The following is a 26,430-nucleotide window of genomic DNA, read 5'->3' as shown; positions in this document are numbered from 1 at the left end:
GTAAAGCAAGCTACTTTTTCGTAATGTATGCACAGGCATCATATGAGCATTAATTGGCAGCTATTTCAGAATGCTTGGATATTGTGTGTTTGCCACAGTGTCATGAAATGTTATAAATACACAGCTAATAAAGATGCCCAAACTGTAGATGCAGTCTTGCAATATGGGCAGCCTACTTCCATCTAAATTAAGAAGGCTCATTTTAATTCTGGATACAGAACAGCGTAGAACGTCCTCACTCTTTTTGCATGTAAACCTGTTAAGATTTTCAGACTGATGGTTATTTTCCACACAGGGAACCAGCGCTTCCTCAGCTCCAGCAGACCTACTGGATCCTGTGTGGTTCTACCAAATGAAAGGAAGAAGAGAAAGCAAAGAATTAGAAACCACTGCAAAGAAGCGTTCCTGAACACCGAGTCCAAAATTGTAGGGACAAGATGGGGACAAGGTGAGAGAACAAACAAGATGGATCCTCATTTCCACCCTATCTACTGCTCCTAAACTCCTTTATTTCTACCTGAGAGAGACAGGAGCAGTGAAAGCTCCACTACCCCCAGCCAAGCCATCCCAGACAGAGAGCAGGGAGGAATTTTATAGATATTATGGACATTTTCATTCCAAATTCTCCTGGATGTGTCATAGCTGTTGCTGAGCACCTCCCTTACGGACACCCGCTCTTAACACCCCTGTCAGTGTTTAACGTTCGCTCCCCTCAACCAAATCTTGAGCTCCACCTTTACTAAAGCATGAATAAAACACCTTCATCTATTAGCCCCCTTTCTGCTACTTTCCTAATAAAGAAAAGGCAAAGGAGTTGCTTGTGGTATCTTTTCTTACTTCTCATAATTTGGCAAGTCTCTTCTCCTTTTAAGTAGATTCTTTACTCTCTCTCCAAGTTATTCTCCACTGGTACAACACACTTTTCCTCTTTTCATGGACCCTTTCACCCCAAATAAATGTCTCACAGCATCAACTCACCATGCATCAGTTCCAGCTCCTCATTACCAGGTCCATTTTCTCTTCCGCAGAGACATGCATAATTACATTTATGCGGTATAGCATATATAAATCACCTATCATGTGGTCATACGTTCTAAAAAACTGACCTGCAATTGTTATCCACCACAAGAATTTCAGCCCAATTACTTCCAGCCATCAAATCTAAGCCGCAAAGTCAAAAGTTGACTGAATATGGATTACTGAGGCTGGGTTTTGGAAACAGTAATTTGTCATTTATTTACCTAAGTCCTACTTTCAAAGCTACTGTGATCTCATCCCCACAGGCCTTGAAATTGATTTTTGAAACAATGCTTAAATCACCTTTTCATCTGGCAAACTTTTTCTTGGTACTTGGTTCAGAGGTTGAGGTTCACCCTGCCTTTTCACATACTGCTCTGTGCACTGATGTCATCTGTTCTGCATTCTCGCTTACTGCAACAGGGCTGGTGAGTTACTATTACCACTCAGGGAATACGTGGGCAACAACTGAAATTTTCCTGGCACTTTCAATAAGCAATGACTAATAGCTTTTTAAATTATCAAAACAGTGTCAAAAATAAATTATATTTAAGGTTACATTTTCGCCGCCTCCTTATTTGTATGTACAAAATATGCCCACATAATTGTATCAGCTAATTAGCTATGCAGCTATTCAAATGCATTTTCAAGTGCAGCTGTATATGCTCAAATGTAGATTTTTTTCATTTCTGAATGACTGTAAACACACAAACCAGAAGCCTGATGAAGATTTGGCTATTTAATCTAGAGGATATTGCATATTAATTAACACAGTCTCAGTTTTAATAATGTAAATCATTGTTATGGTATCCCTTTATACATTTGCAGTTTCTGCATGAAAAGAATCGCACTTAATTCATTGAAAAGAAATCTGGTCAGAGACTATTATAAAATTCAGAATGTGCAAAAGCTCCCACAAACAGAACAAGCAAACCTGTATAAATGGTCATTCACAATTTACTTCAGAGTCATTCTGTTTTATTGACTTATATTCCTATTATTCTTAAAACCTTTTCCTAAGAGTTATTTTATGTTCTAATAAATGTTATTTTAAATCCTCCCATTTCTTTTTATTCAATCCTGCAAATTTTATTGTGTGAAACTTCCAGTAAGTATCTGCAACAGTTACATTTAACCTTCCATATGCCCCTCTTTCTCATATAATCGTTTACCTTCTAGGACAAAGTCTGGTATCAAATTTCCTTTCTTTTTATTAGGCTTTTTTCTTACTGCTAGATGGCACGTGTAACCCTTAGGCTTACAGTTTTACTAAGTTAACTAACTGTCAGCACTTTTCATCTTCCTTCAACTTCTTTTCCCTCCGCAGATTTATCTCAATTGATTACCTCTGGCAGTTCTAAAAACTTTCAAAATTTGGTCTGCTGAAATTCAATAGCAATGCAAGATGACATAAGGACAGTCTATGACCTTGACAAGAGATAATGACAAATTCTGAGCACACACCTCTAGTCAGCCTTGACTAGTCTTGTTTGAGTTCCCATTCAATGCCTAGAAGTGTAACTGGGACATGCTATACAAACCATGAAACCAAAAGTGCATTCTTTTCCTAGAAAAATATATATTTCCTTCCCTTTCCCAGCCAATGAATAAACAAACATTTCTAAGTTTTCCTTCTCCTCATCACTTTTACAACACTCCAACTACTTTGACTGGAATCACACCATCTGACTGCTTTCCCTAAGGTAGATGGATACAGGTTATTTTATCATCTCTTTCTTTTTTTCCTTCAGGAGGTCGAGGCCAGCAAATTTTATACCTGACCACCAACATGCTGGAAAGTCAAAATTTAAACAAATACTCTATATGCCTCCTGCTCTAATTTTGGTCTGAAAATGAGTATTTCTTATGCTGATTTGAAACATGAGAAATAATCATGTGTGGCCATAAAATGGCCACACATATAGGAAAACAAAATCTGTTGGTTACACTGAGCTGTTTTTGTCACATTGGGCCTTCTGGCTCTACTCCAACCCCATCACTCTAGTTATGTCACTGACTTAGTACCATTTGCTCATCAACTCCTGGCAGTGCTCCATGACTTCTCCAAGGTGATTCACAGAACACGGGATGCAGCTTAAGGTAGCTTCAAATGACAATAAAATGTGCAACTTGCCAGACCAAACACAGCTTCTCTTCTCTTTCTACTAGCCCCAGTCTCCTCCTACCTGTGCTTCCCCTCCCAGCCTGCAGATCTTTCCGAGCAGGAGGAAGGACGTTATTTGAAGCATCAGCCTGCAGATGTTTCCAAGATGTGTCCACAGTTAAGTGAAGGTGTTCCTTTGATTTTGTCCAGCTCAAGAGTGGATGAAAGTAAATGGACTTTTTCTTTCGTGATTCTTTCTTCTGCATTTAGCTACTTCTGAAATGCTTTCCAAATGTTTTCTCAGGGTTTGGCCTAAAATCTTGGTATGCTGCCTCCTAAAATTCTCCTCCAGCATATGTTATTTGCCTTGAAGTTGATAGTGTCTTTCCACTTCAGAAAAAACTTCAGTCAGAGGAACCACGAGATTCTCTATTTCCAGACCAAATCCATTCAGTTATCAAGGAAAGAATTAGGTCTTCTACAAAATCGAGTTAGGGCATCCAGAGAGGAAGCTGATCTGCTAAATAAGGAGGTGCCATTTTGCACAGTGCCTTTTCAGAGCTGAACTGCCATATGCTGCTGTCTACCCCTCCGTCACTCGCATCCTCTCTGGAGGGAATCAGCTCTGTGCACTGCAGTCCACTAGCTCAGTCTTCCCCAAAATTGTGTGTACTTCACAACTGGTATCTAGTTGCAGGCTAATGTCTTCTCACCCCACCCCAAGGTGCTGAAATATGTTTTCAGCTCTTTAAGCACCCTTGAAAGGAGCAGATGCATCTTTTCCACACACATTGCACTGGGTGATGCAACAGGGACGCAGGCTCCTCGGAGGTCCCCTGGCAGGCTGAGTCACAGGCACGAAGCGGCTGATGGGGAGAAGTGACAGTCGCTCGCTCTGCGTGTGACACCGTCTTTTTGTCTCCGATTCCTCGCGTGTAGCACATGGGGTTGAGGAGGTGGAGGGAAGCCACAGTCTTGTTCTGATTCTCTTGCACCGCGCCAAGGAAGCAGGGGAGAGAGGCAGTGGGAGAAGAGCTAAAGCTCTGCTAGGCTCAACCTAAATCTATCCCTGTAACGTGTTAACAAAACAACAGCTTCACCACGTGCCGTTAAGGCTGAACAGTACCTTCTGTGTAAAGACACTCTTCAAAGTGCTCTACAACGCTAATGCCCATAAGGAGTCAGGACTGTCTACTGCACTAATACTCAAAGCTCTTACAGCTTGGTCCCTATCTTCTCTAGCCACACACGCACCCAACCAGTAGCTTCCCAGCCCTTCCCAGGTGGAATAAACCTATTGCCCTCAAAAAGCTTTGAACTGGAAGCTCCAGCCCAGACCTCCCTCTTGCAACCTCACCTAAGCCTTCTCTCCTGCCACGTCCTGCGTGCCAGCGCGCAGAAGGCACTCCTAACACCAGCACCCCGCCGGCCTGCCTTGCCCCCCCTCCAAAGGGACTTTGGCATCACTTTGTGCACATCGTGCCTCCGCAAAGCTCCAAGGCACTTGCTTCTCTCTCTCTCTCTCTCTCTCTCTCACACACCCATGCCTGCCTCTCCACTCAATAAAATAAATTAAAAAAAGGATGGTGGAAGTCAAGGGTCAGGTCTCATACTTCCTCCCCAGAGAGGCTGTCCCTTCAGGGAAAGGCAGGCACTGGCAGCAGCCAGAACCATATCAGCATCAGCAAGTGCAACTGCAAGGAAGAAAGCACCCAACCTGACACACAAACACACATTGCATTAATGACCTTTGTCTCATTTTCTGTTAAAAACATTTAGTTTCCTTCAGGAGCTATGGATTTGACAACCTCGACTGCTACCGTGTTGTTTGGTTCAGAGACACTTTAAGGCATCTCAGAACACTCAGTAAAAAATGCGGGTGGCAAATAAAAACTGATAAATGAAACTGCTTTTACATAATTACAAAAACCTAGCCATAACTGTACTAATATTGTACTTATTGCTGTGCTGTTGCGAACCCACTGGTGTAGCAGAAATGTAACATGGGTGAGTAAGCAACATAAAAATGTTTTTAAATCCCTCCTTGGATCTGTGGAAACCCACATGTTGTTTCCTGGCACTCCAATACTTACCAGTTGGCTTGGATGAAATTACGGAAGTGGCAGAGATACCCGTTTCATCATCACATTCATTCATCACCCTTTATCCTCACTCTGGCTGTATGAGAAGCAAGCTACATGCCACCATGAATACAGGGCACAGTATCATGGTCCCTCTCGCCTTTGCCTTCTCAATCCAGCCCCAAGAGTTTCTGCATGGGTGGCACAGCTTCAGTATGGGAGTTGAAGGGAATGCCCAGCCAAGAAGTCAGAGCACTGCCTCAGATGTTCAGAATCAGAGGTTTTCATTCCAGAGGGCAACTTAGTTCCCAGACCCATGGCTCCAGCTCAAGAGCACTGTTGTCCCACCTCACTGCCCTTCCAAACAAAACAGTGGGCTCAGCTCTGTCCTTTCAAAGGGATTGCAGGCAACTACCCCTGAAGACCATCCCATTTTAACGGGACTCAGGGAGGCACATGCTCACGGCTTTGTCTCGGCCTTGGCTATGCGGCAGGGGTTCAGAAACACTCCTGTGGAGAAAAAAAACCCAAATGATAATGATGATGTCTGGTCTGGAGAGCTTTCTGTCTTCTGCAAACAGGTACAAAACCTGGCCGTATCCTGAATCTATGCTAAATATATCTAGATGCCTATTTTCCTGCCTGTTCCCACACTTTCTAGTAGTCTGGTTTCCAGAGAACAGAAGCTCAGCTGTGCAGGCTGCAGAAAAGGTTTGGGTCACACTACACAGCTCTCCAGTTGAGTAACTGGGGAGCAGGACAGGAGGGTGCTACAGAACAGATCCGTTCAGGGACTCACCTGTAGCACACACTCACCGTGCGGGCAGCACAGAAACCAAACCTGGGGCTTAGGACTTCATTCAGAAACCTGAAGTCAGGCGCTGCTGAGCCTAGCTTGTAAGGACCTACACCTTTTTTCAGAGGCAGCCCAATGAATATGCAGGTGATGACTGAAGGCATCTCTTTGAGACATGCGTTGTCCCTGTGAACGGGTAAGTGAACGCACAAAATGAATGGAGACAAAACTCATGCTCATGACAACAGAGGACAGAAACTAATGGCAGGTGTATGGATAAACAGCCTGAACACTGTTGTTCTACTTTGACCTGGTACCATGTTAAGTCAAAACACCAATCTGTGCTATTTTACACTAACTTATTTTAAGTGAAAGTGGATCATTATGCTTATATTGTGACTATTTGAATACGTTTAATGGCCAGCTGAAATTCCAGCAATGAATGGCTCAAAGTCAGGCCACCTCTACTGGCTTTCATAAATGGAAATAGGATGGAAAAATCAGTAGCTCATACAACAGAATTCACCGGAAGGTTCAAGGAACCTCAAAATGCACAATCACGACATATCCCGCTCTTAGGAGCAGTTTGCTCCTAAACCCAAACACTGCATTTTTCTTTACATTTTGAAAATAAAGGATCTGATTTCTTTTATACCTTTCTGTGCTATTTAATACAACTGCAGCTGTGTCTCTTGCTTCATTATTTTGCACTGAAATCTCCAGTGATGCATAGAATAACTTAAAAATTGTAGAGTAGGATCTTTCTGTGGTACAATTACTTTTTCTTTTTTCTTTTTAATAATGGTCCACTTTTAAGAATGCCAAGAGTGGTATAAAATGACATACTCCAGTGGATTCTCGAACTCGTGGAAAAAGATAATTAAGAAAATATTGCTCTCTGTCAGGATTGCAAATTATTTCTGTGAATTCCTCTGAGATCTGTACTCTGTCTCCTCAACAGTTCTGTCTGCAACTGAGGTTGGCTGAGCTAAGGAAGGTACACAGGCCATAACTAGGTTATTGAGAAGGAAAGCACTATCAAAATCTTGTTAAGTAGGTCATTATGGGCCTCATCTAGCTCTTACGACAAAGTTCAAGGCAAGGACTACAGCATACGATGCCAGGACCCTGTAGAGATCTCTGAAGTGATGGTGGCGAAGAGTACCCGAAAGAAAGACGAAATCTATCGTGTCTAAGCTACTGCTAACACCACAAAGGCCATGACGGTGGTAATTGGCTTCTTTCTTCCAGGGAGATGCAATCTGAGTTTAAACAGGTATTCATCTGCATAGCTCACCAACTGCACACGCCACCATTGAGCCTACTGTTTATCTCGCTCCTTGTGCTTGTTAGCCTTCTACAATAAACAGTACCCCGAGCTTAGAGTTCTAACTGGTTAATTTACCCATACTTCCAGGGGTAAAAGAAGAACAAATAGACATTGTCCTTTTTGCAAGGATATTCAAGCATGAATAATCAGAACAAAGGATGCCAAGGAAAGCAAAAAGTGGGGGGAAGAAAATCATGTCGTCAACTCTCTTTGATCTTTATATCATGCTTGAAAAATCTTCTCAACCAAGGAGGAGGCAAGAAAAGCCCAGGGAAATGCTAACTCCAGAGGCTTCAGAAAAGAATCAGGCTGCTGCCATTATACATGACAAATCCTCATCTGACTTTGGTTTTTCACACTGATACATGCATACAGCAATGTGCCACGCCCTTGTAACACTTTTTTATAAGCAGCTCAATTAATCCAGTTCATTAAAACATACTGAAGTATGAGTCTTGGATCATACACTGGTCTTCTCTCATTTAAGCTAAAGGTGGATCCCTTCATTTGGGGAATAAATTAATTCTAGGCAATCTTAAAAAAGAAAAAAAAAATCCAGCATTTAGAATTGTAGTAGGTCATTGCATAAGGGGACATGTTTGATATGAAACAAAAAAGTGCGTTTCTGAGAAGCCCGCACATACACACGTACAGCATTTGAACAGGTGCTATTTGTCACAGTCTACCACAGAAGCTGACAGAGCTTACAGAGAAACACAACGGCTATTAAAAATGATTCACCATGCTTATTAACATGACAAAGCATAGGAACTGTGAGCTAGTAATTAGGATGTATGAGATTTTATAAATAAAAGGTTTTAAAATGTTCTGTAAGGACCCACTCTTAAAACTCCTTACGTACATGAGTCCATCAGCTTCAGGACACCAATGTATTCAGCAGGATTGTTTGTGTGAATAAGAATTACTCATTAAGGGTAAAGTCTGGCAGGATTAGGCACTGAATATAAGCTCTTTTCACAAACTTTTATTTTAAAGTTAGACAAGAAATAAAATCAGAAGTTTTACTCTTGCTTAGCCCAAGGGCAATAAATTATTAATCCATAACTCTGAGGGTTTTAACTCCAGACCACAGTACAAGTACAAAGAAATACAAGAACAAACATCTAGGACTGAGACATGCTCTCATTTATACCAAGGTAGATCTGGACAGGCTCCTTTGATTTACCTCAGCATAGCCAAGAACATTTCTCTGCCATCTAGCCAGGAACTGCTCCCATTGCAGAGCCCCTAACAGCAGTCTGTAGAACAAATTCAAGTCCTTCTGCAGCCAGAGGAAGCCTGCACAGCACGAAGCCTCATAAAACCACCAGCAGAAGCTGGACAGAGAGTAAGGGGTTTAGGGAAACACTAAATTTAATACTAATCCGAGAAATATTTTAGTGACATTTACATTGAAGAATATACACACAAAAGGAGACATTTGCAATCTACTATTATCAAATGCTGGGACACTCAAAAGTGTGGAGGATATGCTGCTTCTACCCTCAGCGGATAAAGAAAAGGTTGTGCATACCGTGCACTTCCAAGCCTCAAAGGACCCAACCTTTTGTTTCGAAATCAGTAGGTATAAAATGAAGCCTTATACCTGCTTCAAGACTACTTCAACTTGTCATGAAAAGACTTTTAAAATTTCTCTTATTTCTCTCTTTCATATGTAACCCTGAGGAACTTCCCTAATCCATATATATTTTCAAAGGTTTTCACAGGTTTTAGAGTCATACTCAAAAAAGTCCTTCCTGAAACACCTTTGATGACTTTACAGACATCTAATAACATTAAGAACTACAGCTCAAAGGGAAACCTGAACAAATGACCTTGAAAAACATGAGAGACAAGAACACAGCAAGAAAATTATTCTAGGTACAGAACTTACAGCAAATCAACTGTATCTGAACTAAAATTGGTATGACTGGAGTTGTTCCTGCCTTCTTGTAGGCTGAAGAGTGGGAGGTCCCTAAGGCACTGATGTGGTACCATGACTTTCCCTTAATCAACAAACACAAGTTCAACTGAATGACAAGCTGGAAAAGATACATAAAACTTAGCTGGGAACTAAGACTGAATATATTAATGTGAGTACTGCCACAGGAACTGTCTTCACAATTAAACACAACAGGGTCAAGATTTTACTGTGTGCTTCTGGGTATTCAAAGACATCATATAAACAATACTGTTCAAACTAAGCATACCCATACACATCAACAGAAATCACAAACAAGCCTCTTGCGGCTTCACTGATTGCTTAGGTCTGGGAGGTAAGACCGGTCATTATTCTGAGCATGGGGGTAAGCTCAGAACTAGGTCAACGTGCATTATTGTGAACAAATTTAACAGCTCAGCCGAACAATGTCTTGCAGCCTGAAAAGATGGCATAAGGTCCAGTAATGGTAACAAAGTGCTACTAGCCTGTCTGTGGAGACACACAGCAAGTCTCTGCCATCAAAACATAACTGCAAATTCATTACAAAAAAAAAAAAAAAAAAGAGGAGGGAAGGAAGCATGAAATAAGGAAAGATGGTATCAATCTTGATGGTCTATCATAATCTTAACTACAAGCACATTACAGTGATCTCCAAAAGCAATCACTTCTGATGTCAGAATTAGAAACTAAAATTTCTGAGGATGTGCTCCACATCCTGGGAAATATCTGCTTTTTAAAGTATTTCCTCCTTAACAGAATAAAATTATCAAAGGCAGTTTCTGAGGAAAGAGAATTCATTCTTGAGAACCAAGTAAAAATTTCATCCTGGCAGGTCAGAATAAAGTGGAATCCTAACCCATACAGACTTTAGCCTTGGAATAATATTTGAAAAGCTCTAAACCTGAAGAGACTTGGGTTTCACTCAGAGTTTTGCTGAATGAATTTATATTGTGATTGCAGAGTCTCCATGGAGGCTCTGGCTTCCTGGCTTTACCAGATGAAAAAACTGCACTGATAATCTGAAGGAAAACAACTATTTCTCCTGCTGTCCATCACAATCTATTCAGCACAGAGTACCTGGGATTCTTGCACTTCACTCTGAGGAGTTCAAAAACCCCTCATCTTCCCTCAAGCTCAGTCTATCCTTTATCCTATTATTTTGAGCCTTCAGTGATTTACAGTGTTGACGATGCACTTTCTCTAGCAATTGTTTCCATTGCATTTCCATAGCAGGATGTTCCTCTTTTTAAAAATATATATTAAAAAAAAAAACCAGAACATTTTTCTACATACTGAAAAATCCATCCATCAGTGTGATAACCAACTTCGGACAGTGGGCTAGGCTCCTGGCTGACATTGCTTCACATCACCCATGCAAGCCACCTGAACTTATTAACAGGAATCACATACTGTTTCCTTCATTAATCGACATCACTTGTGCACTTAAACCAGCATGTTCCCATTGTTGTTGATACTGAATATGGTGTTCTTATACTGTTGCTTACCCAATTCAGTGTCGCTTCAGCTGTAACCAAATTTTGAGTTTAGATGTGAATGAAATCATTCCATCTCAGGCCAGGAACAGCCCAGTAATCCCAAACTCACCTGAACCAGCAGTGCTATAAGGCACAGAAACCAGGGCTCGTGACCCATGTGCTGCTGAGCCCCATGGCAAGGGAGGGACTGAGGGGGAGGAGGAGGTGAAAGGGAGAGACTGGGAGATGATGCAAATTTTCACAACTTCAAAGTCACCATATTAGGCACATCTGCCCTAAGAGACAGCCATTTTCAGTTGAATGAGTAACCAAGCAGTATTTTCCTTGATTCAAAGCTGGTTTGATGTGACGAAGATTTAAAAGCAATCACTTAGGTCCAGTTCTAGCTGGAGAAATTAAAAAGTGGGTAGAAATGAGCTTCCCATTCAGGATCCAGTTCCTTTCAACACCCCGGATCGATAAAATCCCAGAGACTCAGAAATCAGCTACACTTGAAGTTAGCTATATTTTTCAGGGGTACAAGGCTTGGCACAAAAAATTATTCTCACAGCTGTGCCAAATCCCTGGAGGATGGTTTATCCTAAAACTGACTGGTTTACTTTTTCTCCTTTTTCCTTCATCTGTCCAGTCTCTCCTTAAACATTTTAAAATTAGAGATGTCTTGTAATTCAGACAGTGGGGTAAATATGCATAAAATGATGACACATGTGAGGAGTTTCTTTCACAGCCAACACACAATGCCTGCTTTACAGTACCTCTGAGAAACCTTGTTCTCAGCTCATTCCAGTAATATGTCTGACTAGAAACATTAAAAAAAAAACCCTAAAAAAACCCCAAACCCCACACAGGATGGCAAGAGATATACACATTCAGAATGGCTCTTCTCAGAAAATAAACACGTTTATCATTTTTCTCCAAAGTTCCCAGGGGACCACACTCAAATGTCAGGTGTACCACACAAAGCCAATGTAGTGGTGGACTTGGTAGTGTTAGGTTAACAGTTGGACTCAATGATTTTAAGGGCCTTTTCCAACCTAAATGATTCTATGATGTGTCAGCACCCCTTTCCACCTGGGGGGTGATGGAGTTCAGATGCAGAAGGGTATCACCAGCACTCCCACAGATGTTCCCACGGAGCTCCTATTCACTGCAGGATGAGCACTGAGCATCCTGGCACAAGATAACCCTGCACACACACAGTGCTGGATCTTAGCCATTATTCCCTGCTCAGCTGATATCAACCTATTTATTCTGCTAACAGAGCCATTTATAGAAGGCTGAGACAAATGGTTCCAACTCAGTTGTCAAAAAACCCCAACACCACTAATATTTACAAAGTGCTTCTTGTAGGTACCATCTCAGTCTAAACACTATTTGTTTCTTCAGGAAACACAAAGCTCTGAAAAAGAAGATGAGAATAATCTCCATAATCACCACTGTGTGTAATTCTTCACCTTTTGAAACAACATTGAAAGGATACATTTTTGATGTTTTATTTTTGTTTTGTCTCGGTTGCTTTAATATTCCTAGAATCTTGAGTACAACATTTTTCCTTTTAAATGCTCATGTTCTTTCCCATTTGTCTAATATTGATTTACCTCCTGCCAGTTGTGCAGAACTCTAATTTAACATGTTTTAGTCGGATCCCTTGTTTTCAACAAACTTCGTGAATGCTACCAAGAGAGCTCAGAAAATGAAAGACACTAGGTAACCAAGTAGCACAGAGCATGGAGAACCATTATTTGTGTAGATACCCTGTAAACATAGTGGCTTTATGTTTATTTTTACCAACAGCTGGCATCACAGTTAACAGTCTTAATAATTATCCTTATTTTTAATGTTATTATTTAGAATCCTGAAAGACAATGAGAAAGAGATCATTTGGGACCTTTTCTACTCAGGAGTAGGAACACATTAAAGTGACTTGATTCAATTACAGTAATTTAAACTCTTCCTTTAGTTTTCTGTCACTTGGAAAAAATACCACAAATCTCTGATTTGCTTTAAAGTTTTAGATTTTATCATCAAATGGCTGTCAAACAGCAAATTTGTTGGTATAACCTGAATGATTACCAGAGATGCCAGTTCACATTAAAAAGCTGAAAGACTGTATGCTTCTTATCTTTTTCCAGGGTGCAAAATCATAAAGAGATTTTAAATATTTAATAAGAAGAATAACGCTCCAGAAATTGCTCTTCAGTGGAATACATGCACCTGAGGTTAGTGGAAGCACTGAAAGTTTTAAAATGTGAAGCACTCATCCTAAAGCACATCAGCTTTTAGTAAGACATCACAGACGATTTCTGAGTTGGTAAGGGCAAAAGGACAATATTAAGAAAGCAGAGGGACTCTGGCCCCTCTCTCATCTTGAATAACATGGGGAGCATCTGCCCATTCTGCTGGAAGTCAGGGGAAAGCCACTTGTCTTCCATCAGCCAATATGACCAGCATCAGTCTTCAAAAAAATTGTTTTGTTTTTTTTTTTAATCATTCTGCTCGCCATTTAACCACACTGCACAGCATCTTGATTTGCCTTGGTATCTTAGTCTGACTGAAAACGAAAAAAGTGAGGAGCAAGGAAAAGGTCTTCTACAGGCAAGGCAAGACACTACACAAGAAGAACAGAAGCAACAGAATCTGACTTTCCATATGGCTAAACCGCCCCCTGAAATGGGACATACATTCAGCTGTGATGCAGAATAAGAATACACCAGGAAAGCAGTACAAAGTAACCTGAAGTTGTCAGGTTTAATTAATAAGTACTTAAAAATGCCTGATGCAAACAAAGCATTAAGGTCCATTGATTATAAAAGATGTCATAATCAATCTGATAAAGACATTAATCCGAGTACGGAAACATGCAAGTCACATAACTCAAAACTGATGTCTTAATTAAGCAAATAAGCTACTCGATGCGATGCAATGCAAAGCACACTGAATATTTAAAGAGGTACCTGGCCAGAGCTGATAGGGTTTCTTCATTTTTTCTTTAGTAGAGCTACAAAAAAATCGGTAAAGAACCAATCTCAATCCTTATCACTTACATACATTTGACAAAGTTTTTGAACCCCCTACTCTGGGCCTTGACTGCCTATGTCATCTTTAAAATAGGAGAAAGGCTACTCAATCACTTAGACCTTTAGAAAATGTTTAAGTGTTTTCACTATCGCTAGTTTTTTGTTTCTTCCCTTAATACCATTCAAACTGAACATTTATTTTTGTCATCTGTTCAGTCTTAAAATGCTGCCTTTCTTTCTGCCTTGCAAACACTCTGAGGACACACAGTGATCACATCCAGTTCAGTCTTTCCCCCAGTTGCTCAAAACAAGCAATCAGATAGCTGTCTAGATGCAAGTTCACAAGCTAAAAGCTCTGCTGAGCTTTCAGAAGACAATACTTTGGAATAATTCACCATCTGGGTACTCTTACCCTGTACCAAGAGCAGCCGTGCACAATATTAGCACAGGTTAGCTACAGCGTTGTCAGTTCCCACCAGCTTTCCTGGCTCTAGCTTCTCCAATTAGACAGGTCTTGTGCTACAGAAGTATGAGGGTTTCCAGAGTGTATAAAAATCCATCCAACACCAGCTTCATTACTGATCCTCTCTGATTGCAGACAGGACTGGGTTCAGCGCGAGGCACAATCCAATTACCTGGGAGCAATTTCTTAGATTGTCCTGAAATCGTAGTCAGGCACTTAAAAGCATTTTTCCCAGAATCAAACACAACAACGACAAAGAACAGGGAAAGATGAGAAACATCTGAAGACCATCACAATCCTGCCTAAGTATCCTGTTCAGCAAAGAAATGCAACTCTTCTCTTGTCTGTTTTATCAACGCAGAGCTGCTGAAGGGAAATAAAAAAAATGAACTCATACATTTTAGGGCTTCAAAGCCACATAAACAAAACAGGACTTTATTAATGGGGACACTGCTGATAGATCCAGGCACCACAACAGTTATTCATACAAAGGGCTGTATCACATTTAAGAGCTGGGCTGAAACTTTCCTTTGTGTGCTGTTCTAAAACCATTCCGTAATTAAGCCCAAAGAGATGACAGACATTTATTGACAGTTAATGCAATGCTCCCACGATGTATTATCAGGCACAAGACCAGAGGCGCAAAGCCAAGCGCTGTTAATCTCCTAGCGAGTGCAGTAGTGCCTCAGATACGTACTGCCTGAAAATATCTGGTGATATTGCTAGTATTTTTTAAAAGGCAAAAGTCTTGAGTCTTCACAGAAACTGATACACTGATTAACCCAGTAAAATAAAAGCGTCATGGAAAAAAACCTGACACAATTTTCCTAGTTTTTAACCCCCTTTCCCCACATAAGGCATGATGTATAAAAAAGGACTCCCCTCCTTTTCCTTACCTCATCTTTTACTTTAGCAGTGTCAAATCTGATCTTTCGTGCTTGGCTAGAAACCTTTCCAAAACAAGTGAGAACGTCTATCAGCTTTTACCCAAGGGAAAGGAAGTGCTGAATATTCAATCATAGGTTGCCTTCCAAATGCTCTGCTTGTTTGTTTTAGGGAAGCCTTAAGAAGAGCAAATAAGAGAGGTTTGAAATCCTCCCAGCAAAGCTGACTTCTTTCTCTGAAGGTCATCCTCAAGTCATTTCAGAACCACAGAAATAGCCGGGGGGGGGGGTGGGGGGGGGGGGTGGGGGGGAAGAAGCAGACTCAAAAGAGACCTTTCCTTCTGAAATAAGTTTGGTTCTGCTGGCTGAGCTACAAACATGCCCTCAGGTGGAGGTTTGCCACTTTTATGGACCCAGCCAACCTTCCCGTGGGGAGAAAGATGCAGCAAGAAGTTCTTGCAAAAGTAACTCCAGCACAAGCACCGCACAAAAAAGGAGAGCTCGCCTCTTCAGAAAGACTCCGCTAGAAGTCATCAGGGTTGCCAAGGGTCTTACGGGCGAGAACCTTCTTCCTCGGGACAAATCTTAATCCCTTTTTTTTCAGGGCTAGTGCTGAAGGTGGTATATTAAAACCGTACGGTGTGGTTCTGAATCAGACAGACCCTGGATATTTCTTCACAATTTACGGTCTGATCTTACTGAGAACATGCACTCAAATTTTTAGTAACGCATTTAGCAAACATTAACTATGACTGACATGCATATTCAGAGCAAATTTTGCTTAGGATCCAAACTGAAATTCATAATCACGTTAGCTATACATGTTATTTAGCAGATATTGCAACCTGACTAGAGACTTAATTTCGCGTAAACCTCGAGAAAGACCCGGGAACCCAGCGAGAGCTCTGCCTCCACAAAACCTGCAGGATTTGGGGCTCCTGTGCAGTTCCATGCCAGGGCACACCAGTGTCATTTCAGCGACGGCTCCAAGACACCCCGTTTCTGTAACCAAAACGAAATGCCCCCCCCCCCCCCCCCCCCCCGCAAAAAACCCCCAAGCAAGCCATCAAACAACAACAACAAAAGCACTGGCGGGCAGTTCAGGCACCAACCGAAGCTCTGCCTCCCCTCCGCAGCCCCCCGGCCCCGTTACCTTTCGGCTGCCACCGGCGGGAGGACGGGGTGTCCGGGCAAGGGACGCCCGGCGGTTCGGCAGCGGCCACCGGGCAGCGCCGTCGGGGCCCGGGCCGGGGCGGCGGAGCGGAGCGGGGGGGGGGGACGGGGAAGGACGGGGCGGAGCGGCCGCGCTTCGCCCCGGCTGTGGCTGCTCCCCTCAGCCGGCGCACGACTCGGGGCGAGGAGCCGGTAAGTTAACGGCCGGTGCCGGCTGCGGGCGGGAAAGTTGCCTCCAGTCAGGGCCGGGCGGGCGGGCACGGGTAGAGGCGCCGCCGTCCCTCACCTCACCGGCCGACCCTCCCCCCCCACCCCCCCGGCTCCCCTCACCTCAGGCGCTGCCTCCTCCTCCTCCTCCCCGCCGGGGTGAGGGAAGGCGCCGGTTGCTCCCCGCTCCATCGCGGACTAGCCGCCTCCCCAACTCCACCCGCCGCTCGCTTCGGATCGGCGCGGCCCCTCCACCGCCGCCGAAACACCCAGTGCCGGCCGCGGAGCGCCGCCTGCCGCCGGGGGCACGCAGCTGGGGGCGGCCCTGCCGGTACCGCCGGGAGGCGGCTCCCGCCCCGCCGTTAAAGCCGCCGGGGCGGGAGGGAAGCAGCGAGGCGTACCCCGACGAGGAGGTAACGGCGTTAATTCCGTTGTTAATGTATTAAACCGTCCCGGGGTTCGTAGCTCCCGCCCGCAAGCAGCTGATGTGAGTTGCTCCCCCCCTCCCCCCCCCCAAACCTAAGCCCTAGCCTTAATTTAACGCACTTCCAAAAAAAGTGAACGCGCTCTCCCGGTCGGTGGGCTTGTCCCAGTCGCGTTGGTGGTTTGGGGTGAGTTTACTCCTTCCAAATCCCCTCGTAGGCTTCAGCGCAGCTAGTCCCAGCCTGACTCCGGCAGGTAAGTCCTGTCAGGGAGCCCCGGGCTGGGTCCGAAATGGAGCCCCGGGCTGGGTCCGAAATGGAGCTCCGGGCTGGGTCCGAAACGCTCCCCGCGGCTGAGGAGACCTGTTTTTGCCCAGTTTGTGCCTAACTCCGGTGGGGTCGGTCGGCCCCGGGGGAGCCCGAGCGGGGAAGCGGCGCCCAACCGCCCCAGTCACGCAGGGCCCCGTTCCCTTCGTGGGATGGTTTGGGTTTTTTTTTTTTGCACGGCTCCCCCTTGCCAGAGCCCGTGGGGTTTTTGGGTCTGCCCGCGGAGGGGGGCTGCCAGGATCCTCTCGGTGGGTAAAGCGGGGAGCGAGGTTCACCGAGGCGCTGCCGTTTCCCTGCCCGAGGTCTGCGGTCTGGCACTGGGGAAGGTGTAAAGGCGCCCGATGCGAGCGTGTGGGGGGGTCTGCCCGCAGGTGGACCCCCGCAGGATGCTGCTGCACCGTGCAGAGAAGACATCAGAATTGATACTTTCATGGTTTTAATAACGAGGATGTCTTGCTGGGGTTATTTTTCCTCCGCCCCTCCTCCCCTCCCCCGGTGCTACATCAAGTCGCAACTTATTTGCAAAGATTGAAATAAATTTCCTGAGGTGCCTCCTTTATCTCTTGCCAGTTTCTCTGTGGCTAGTGTCTGGCTCCAGATTTTTGTCAGTCTTTACATCTTCTAATTTATGTACAGTGTATTCTGGCATTCATACAATTTTTTTTTTATATATATTCCCCCCCGGGGGGAGACTTCTGGCTAGTTCTGGCATCTGTCATGTTTTTTTGCCTCTCAAGACTGAAGCAAAGATTATGTATGTATTAATAGTGTCTTTTCTCAGGTAGCGGATCAGCTGCAAGAATATGTCAGGTCAAACTTGATAAAAACTGCCAATCCCAGGCAGTCCCTTGTTTCTGCAAGGAGCCAACTCTGCACGTCTCGGAGAAAGCTGCCTGTAGTTTTACTGATGCTATCTGTAGATATTAGGGAGGTTCTCTTTGTACGTACATAAGCATTTCATGCTTTTACTGACTGTTGCTTACATTCACTACAAAATCTATCAAGTTTCAAGGAAACACTTCATTGCTCTTGAACTATTTGATTTTCAAGGTAATGTTGGAGAAGTAATTGTCAATTTAAACATATTGTCCTCTAATTTCACTTAATATTCTGCGGTTCTTGCATTATGAGAGAACAAACAAACAGGACCACCCATTCAACCTTGCTTATGTCCTTCTCGGCTCCATCTTGGCACTGCTTCTTCCATGCTCTCCATGAATCACTCCCTTCAGCTCTCCCACTGAATTCTGTGGAAATGAGACAGGCATCGTAATATCTGACCTTGTTTTTACCAATACTGGAGAGCTATGTGAAACCACTTGCGTTTCTCATACAGCAAGATCTTTTGATTTGTTTGCTGCTTGACAGCACACATAGCCTGGGACGTATTTCCACTGGCATGAGATCTTCATGCATTTACTTTTCGGTGCCTGTTCTGTGTATTTATCCATTTAGCTTCACCTGCGTACAGCTTGTGCTTCCTCAAAATGCTCTGTGTTAAAATACACCAAGATATACTTTTATTATTTCTTTTTTTACTCTGTAATTCCTAACCAGTGATTTGACGAGGCTATGGACATTGGGAGCCCGATTCTGTTCACAAACTGAGGTGGCACCATTATCTTCAGTGATTACCTTTTGGCTTGCACTGGATCAAACCGTGCTGTGTGTGGTTAGTTGCGTGTCCCCAGAAGTGAATAGTGAGCATGACTGCACAGGTGTAATTCCACTTTTGAATCTGTCCAAAGTATTAACCAATATTCCCCCCCCCCCCCCCCCAAATCCCATTAAGTTGCAATTTCTTTCCTAGATGCAATAATTCTGATTATAGTGAAGAGTATCAGTGAAGATCAATAGCAGAATGCCATTTATGGGATACATGCCACTTACCCTCAAAAATAATCCAACTCCGCATTTTCGAACAGATAGAGAAAAGGTTGCATGGAGCAGTTAACTGCTTTAGACAGGATCATATTTGTACAGTCATGGCAGAGCTGATGTTGAAAGCTGGGTCGCTGGCCATTCCCCGCCTCGCGCAGCACCCACAGCTGCAGCAGTGAGGGTACAGACTCCTTTCCAATCCTTCTGAAGACCCTAGCAGCAAAAGTGGGCCGCAAAAGGAAAAATGGCAGCTTTGTTTTGTGCCCATGCCTGTGGAAGAGTGGGATAGCTACTGTTCCTTCTTACTCTTGTTCCCAGGCTTGCCTGGAGTAAATGCAACTGAGTTTGGTTTACAGTCAAGCCTTCCTACTGCAATTAAAAAGACATTTATATGTTTTTTCTTTGAGGAGCTCTCTTTACATGGGAGCGTGGGTGCAGCCACTTCCAGTTTAAAAATTCCAGTTTCTAGTTGGACCAGGTCCTGGTCCTGCTCCAAATGAAATCACCACCTGAAGTCCCAGTTATGTCAGAGGAAGTACAATTAAATGCTCTGCGGGTGTGTTTACCCATTTCTTCCTGATCCATCCCACTAGCGCTGCCACTGCTTCTGTTCCACAGACGGCAGCTACAATGGCAGTGACAGGGCAAACACAGAAGCCAGGGTGCACCTCAGCTTAACTTATCCAATTAGTTTAAAATTTCTTAAATATGTTTAAATATTTAACAATATTAAAAGCACTCACACTTCATATGCTTGCACTGCTCACCGAGAGCTGCTTTCATAAAGCAAAAAAGTAGCTTTAAGTGTGATACTTCAAGGTTTTTTTTATCTGAAAGCTGAGAAAAGCTGGACTGTTATCCCAGAGCTGTGAAGAGGAAAGGGTTACCTTTTCCTCTGGACTCACAATAGGATGACTCTTAGCATTGCTTTTTTGTCAATTTCTTTGGATTATGTTATTACCTCAGTTGTTACTACTGCCATGATGAATTTGGTTTAGGACTTGTATCATCTAATCCAGAAAGGATTTTACAGGTCAATAAGATGTTTCAGGTGAGGATCGAAAAGCACTCTTCAAATATATTCAGCTTCTCGGGACATTTTGGGGATAAGTAGTATTAGGGATTAGGGTTTATGTATGTGTTTGTTAGTACGTGTGTTTCACAGATGGAGGAACTGAGCCACTGTGGTTAAATTACTTCCCTGGTGACCGAAGAAACAGGACATGGCTGTAGGCAGTAAGAACCTGTCCTAAAGCTGTAATTTTGTAGTTTCACCCTGGTGTCCCAGTCAGCCAAGTTGTTTTAGCTGCACACTGGTATAAAAAGTTATCTCCATCTGGCTGGAAGGGACCGAGTGGTGAATTGGAAGCCTTTGCAGAGGATGTGCCTAGAAGCAGTGGCATCAGGCAGAAGCTGAGGTTTATGTGTCATTCCCGTGTAAAAAGAGGAATCACAAAAAGGGAGGGAAGGGGACGGTGACCGTGAATTTTGGGGACCTGGGATGTGTGTAGACGGACTATGGAGATGGGTATAGAAACTTGCTCTTCAGAATTGGTGGCAGGGATAAAAAGAAGCCCCTGGAAGCCTGACTCCCACTCCTCAGCCCTCATAGCAGACAGAAATCCCAGAGATGGGTAAGTGAATGTGTCTGTGAAGACTGTGTTGAAAACTATTATTGTAATATTTTTGATCGATTGTCACAAAGTATTGCTGAGCGTGCTTTTGAAGGGAGAGAGAGGCAGATAGCAAAATTTTGGTACCTGTCATGGAGATAATTATTTTTGTAGCTGTAGGGAGGGAAAAGGATGGGGGAAAAACAAGAAAGGGAAATGAAGCATCGCTTGCTTCAGGTAAGAGTGATTTTTTTCAAATGGGAAAATAACTAAGCTGAACTTCTGTTTACGTGACTGCAGCCGATTCCATTCAGGGCACCTGATGCGAACAAAGTTCTGAGAGCTAAGAAATTATACTGCAGATAGCAATGCAGTGGGGAAGGATAATATAATTGTATCAATGACAGCAGTGGAGAAAATACAGTAGTTTTTCCCCTCAAGTTATTTGTGAGTAAAGTGGTCAGTGCGTGTGCAAAATATTAATGATCTGTTTTAACAGTGGCCATGTGTATATATTACCTAAATATAACATTTTCTTTGTATTTATGTTCTTTTGTATAAGAAGAAGGAGAGTTTAGGGTTTTCGGCAAACTATATATAGAAATTATATAACCTGCTGGAAGCAGGATGTACTTTTTATATTAAAGCCAATTTTTTTAATTGTTTCAGGGAAAACTACTCAGGTTGGAAAACCACAAGAGTTAAATAAACAAAGGAAATTAAGAAAGTCACAGAAGACTTCATAGAGCTACTGCAGTGATGGCTTATAAACACTCCATATCCTTTTTGTGTGGAAATAATCTTGCTGTGAGTTACAGCTCTCGTTTTTCCTCTTTTATTAGACATCAGGCTATGTTACTGCAGCTTTGCTGAGAGTCACAGCAATGAATTCAGGTCTCTATAATCTCTTGTATCCAGTTGCAAGAGCACAGTCGTAACAAACAGCATACAAGCCACCTTCCAGTTAACGCTAAACTCAATTTTAAGGTAGTACATGCAAATCTACCCTGAAACAGAAACCTCATTAAACTCGTTATTTACAAAGGTGTTTATTTTCTCGTTGTGTTTATCTCCAGAGTCACAGGAGTGGTGGAGGGGAGAGTAACTCTGCCAAGCAAGAAACTGTTAGCTACCTGGCTCTTTGATTTGAAAATGAGACCCAGGTATACATATTAACAGCATTTATCAAAACAGGAACCTTATGAGAACAACACGTGTAGTTAGATTTCAGCTACTTTTTTCCAGAGCAGATGCCAACTTACACTCTAAACTGTCCCTGTGTAGAGATCTGACCAAGCTGCCAAACCCAGGTGGCTGGCAGCGTACCTCGCACCCAGGCAGCAATACTGTACTGATTGTAGACCACACCACATGTTCAGAAATTGCTTGTCTACAAAGGGCTTGGATGTAAAAATCAACATATGTCCGCCTCCGTGTTGGTATAACAAATCCCAGCAGCCATGCTCAGGCTGAAAAGATATTTTGCTAGTGTCGGGATTTGCCCACTCAAAATACCAAAGCAGAAAACATTCTATAAATGGGAAGAAATACAGAACATAAACTGCAAGCAATTTGGAAATCAGGTTTCGTCTCGCAAACCAAACATAAGAACCCGGGGCTCCGAGACGAAACCGTATTTACTGAATAAAGACATGGTCAGGCAGCCAAACAAATGCAAAAAGAATCCAGCAGTGTTAAGCTTGGTCCTGTCCTGCTTTGGGCAAAGTTTCAACCTCAAGGGTTAATGCTTCTTAAATACAATCCGTTGTGTAAATTCAACATTGCACCTAAAAGTATTGTATTTGCTGCATTACAGGCTTTGTGGTCTGAAGGGTTCTCCTAAGCCACTTGACTGAAAATCAAGGACAATGAGAGAAGAATCATATCAGGATGGTCTCTGTGGGGTTTATCTACACTACGGTTCTCAAAAAAAAATTAATCCAAATTGACTAGTTTCAGATTTTTAAAAGGGATCATTAAACCAAGCTAAGTTCCTGTGTTGACTCTCTTATTCAGAACTAAGGTTTTCACAATAAATTGTAGTTCATTTTGGAAGAGAAATGAAGTACATCCCCTTTAATTCTGAATGTCAATACACAGAAATTTAAATCAGTTTAACAAAACAACTCTGAAAGTTGATTCAGATTAATATTTAATCATACAGTGTTCATGTCGACTGGAGGCTTACGAGCACGGCAAACTTAATGTGCTGTAAAGTAGCTTTTAAATTTTCATTGAAGGAGTGAAGGAGAATACGCCATTTTCAGGGAAGAGTAAACTGGCACTAGGAGTGGTCCACAGAAAGAGTTAGGGTACAGCAAGTTTACAGTCCCGCTCACTAACTTCACAGTAACTTCCTCTATAGCTGTGCCTCCAGATAGATAGGTAGAGTTTATGTCTTGCTTTGCACACATTGCAGCATTTTGGGTACAAAATGGATCAGAGCACAAACAGTGAATGATGGCTATGTCTACATTCGGAGAAGAACGGTGCTGAGGGCCCAACATCTGCACTCTGAGTGTTTGAGGAGTTTTTCCTTCAGAGTAGCTGTAGCGTGCTCCCAGGGACTCGATGCCCATTAGTAGCCGAAGCCCATCTTTCAGTTTAGCTCCTGCAGAAGGACCCCGAGTCAGGCAGTGTGAACCTGAGCACAGTAAATGGGGAGAATCAAGAAACTATTTTCAAAAGCACGGTGCTAATCTGAACTGCAGTGCTAGCGTAGGCATACCCAAGCAGAGCATGCCTTCCACAGAAGGGCTAGTCTGATGGCAGCCTGGCTGCGCTGCGAGTCTGGGGTGACCGGTGTCCTAGAGACCTGCTGGAGAATGGCTGGGGGACTCCCTGAGTTAGCAGAGAGGTTGGTATTTTCCATTTTATGGAAAAAAAGGATGCAGAAAAGGACTCTTCATCTTGATGCCTATGGCACCATTCAGACTGTCACAGCACTTGATGCAGAAGTAAGAGAGACTTTGTTCAGAAGATGCACAGCACTCTGGTATGAAAACCACATTATAAAGGCTGCATTGAGAGCTGGCCCTGAAGCTTTTCTTCCCCCAGCCTGTTTGCCATGAGAAACAGTAAATTAAATAGCATCGGAAACGTCGGACTCCTATATGTAATGAGCATGCAGCCCACAGGATTCACTAAGCAAGAGGTCAGTGGGCTTAATGAATTTGACTGGGTCTTTTTAAAGACACTGTATTAAATCTAAATAACATTTTCAGCTTCTTTGTGCAAGCTGAAGTTACTGCAGAGCTTTTGAAACAAATTTCAGGGTTCGGGAAGGGAGGTGCTATTCCTGACTTAAAAGTGTTGCATTTGTTAACTATGTACATTGCTCTGAGTTTCATCTTCTGGCCTTGAATCCACTTATCACTGTACAGGAAAGAATCAGGTAAATGATTTGCTTATGTTGTGATTAATGTCGTGTTGCTGGTATATATGGCATCTTTTTCATAAGAAAACAACAGACCTACTGTTCCAGCAGCTTGCAACATTATTATTAGAATAATAATAATAATAATAATAATAACAACTTAGAGAAAACTGTGAGGTTCTGCAAGTGTGCTTTTGCTCTTTACACAGCAGTTAAGATTGAGAGGAAAACCGATGGTCACAGGTGGGTCCCGAGTAGCTGTACACAAACCTCAAATATCCACCTAAGGCACAGTCACCTTTTGGGATTCAGGTGGCTTTTGAACAACCAGTGGGCTGTTTGTAAATTATTCATGTGGATACTAGCCTATTCCTACACATGACAATAGCACATGAGAGAGGTGGGAATGGCTGCCGGAAAGGGAAGGTTAGGGTAGCAAGATGCACATTGTGTTGTCTGTGAACCCTGTCAGTTATGGATTTTAAAAAACACAGGGAGAGTTAGAATTTGCAGATGCTGGTGCAAATGCCAACATCGAGAGGAGGGTGGTTTGGAGGAGAGGGAGGGAATGTGCTTACCCCATTAATTCCAGCATGGCTCACATCAGCGGTGTGTCTTTAAAAATAAAATAGGATGCTGCTAAGAGTGTAAAGGAAGGTCTGACGTGTGCTACATCAGTTTTTAAGTTGAATGATGTTTAAATTATTTTTTTCACAAGTGCCAGTGGCTGAGCTATAGCATGAAGCAGAACAAAGCCACTGCAGTGAAGAACACGAGAAATTTCAGTGATGGTACCTGCAGAATAATTTAAGCAATTTTGTGTGATAACTGGGGCTTTTCTCACAGTGTTTAGTCTTGATGAGAACAAGACTGATGTCCTATATCTACACTGCTTATCACATTTACTGCTCAACAGCAACAGAGCTGCTGAAAACAAACAAACAAAAAATGGTCAGGAAAGTTGAGTGATTGCATTACCACGTAATGAATGCCCAGAGTCTCCAGCGGTACTTTTGGCAAAAAAAAGGAGAAAAAAACCCCAACAAAAAGGATTTTCAGGATTCGCAGGACTGAGGTGATCGCTTGGAAGTACCGGTGGGGGCTGCATCACAAAAGAGCCATTTGCTTTTGGCTTCTTCTCCCTCGTTGTGCTGAAGGAAACTTCACTTCCACAGTGGGGGAATGGTTGCAGAGCAGAAGGACAGACAAGCAAGGAGAGGGAGGGAGGCAGTTTGTTAAGGAGCAGCAGCCATCTCGGGTGCCTTCGGCTCGTTTTATGAAGTGCAGCCAGTTTCAGAGGAAGGTAGCTCAGGAAAAAGTAGGTGCTAGGCTGCGTGGGAGCTGGCAGGCTGTCCCTCCTCACCCAGTGGTTAACCTGAGCTAGAAGATGAGGCTGCTTCTTTGTGAAATGGTTATTGTCATATAATGGTCACGACGGAGACGAAACTGCTGGGGAGTGCAAAATTGACTCACTTATACAAGTTATAACCTGACTGACAGCATTCACAGCAGCCCGATCAAACCATGCTTCGTGCTGGGGCTTTCTTGAGCTGAATCGCTGCAGGCAGAAGATTTCACTCATTTTTCCATTGCCCTCTTTCAGATGCTTTGGAGGTGTGGTTTTACTAATTTCGACAGAGCCCAACAATCCTTTTCATAAAGTTTTTTGAGCCTTTTGTTTTAGAAGGATGCATCCCATAAACCTTTTTGTTAGATGGTGCACAATGAAAAGGCATTTTTTCTGAACTTGATCTTGCCAGGTTTTTTTTTATATTTTATTTTTTATTTTTAATAGGGAAGTGGCAGATCATTTAGAGCCCAAGAGCATGCCTGAAACATTCAAATGAGTTCCAGCTAAGACAGCTCTGGTTACAGTGTGAAAACAGGGAGTTTGCTTGCCTGAAGAAGGTCATCCTATAGCAGGACATCTCTCCTTCTCCTAGCTATCTGTCTTCAGTAAATGCAAGGTGACTGATTAAATGTCACCCATGACCTTTGCACTTTCCTTTTAATTAATGGCTCTCTGAGTGAATCAGCAGGCACTTAAAACTCATCTTTATTATGAGTAATTTGCTATTAAATCCTATTTCACTATTTTTAGTTCAATGGTACTGTGGCTTCCTTACAGCACACATTGCAAAACACCTTTCAAAGCCCAAACAGAAATTAAAATTGATTAAACACCCAGCACATTGCCAAAAGCTACATAAAAATTGAGCATGAGTAGCTTCAGAAGCTAGAATCGTTATCCTAAAAAATTTTCTTCTAATGCCAGGTTCTTTACCCATAGGAGATTCCAGA

General features: G+C 43.0%; 1 protein-coding gene across 1 annotated transcript in view; it reads right to left on the bottom strand.

Annotated features, from left to right (window-relative positions):
- The window catches only part of KCNG2 (potassium voltage-gated channel modifier subfamily G member 2), a 61,103-nt gene extending 44,382 nt beyond the window's left edge, over positions 1 to 16,721 (bottom strand). Inside the window, exon 1 of the mRNA XM_049824206.1 lies at positions 16,634 to 16,721. The gene's annotated coding sequence lies outside the window, so the exon portion shown is untranslated. The remainder of the gene's footprint in view (positions 1 to 16,633) is intronic.
- Positions 16,722 to 26,430: the final 9,709 nt, after the last annotated feature.

This window comes from Accipiter gentilis, chromosome 20 (assembly GCF_929443795.1).
Source record: "Accipiter gentilis chromosome 20, bAccGen1.1, whole genome shotgun sequence".
Classification (NCBI taxonomy): Eukaryota; Metazoa; Chordata; class Aves; order Accipitriformes; family Accipitridae; genus Astur; species Astur gentilis.
Note: the sequence above shows the minus strand (reverse complement) of the source record. Positions and strands in the feature narration are given on the sequence as shown.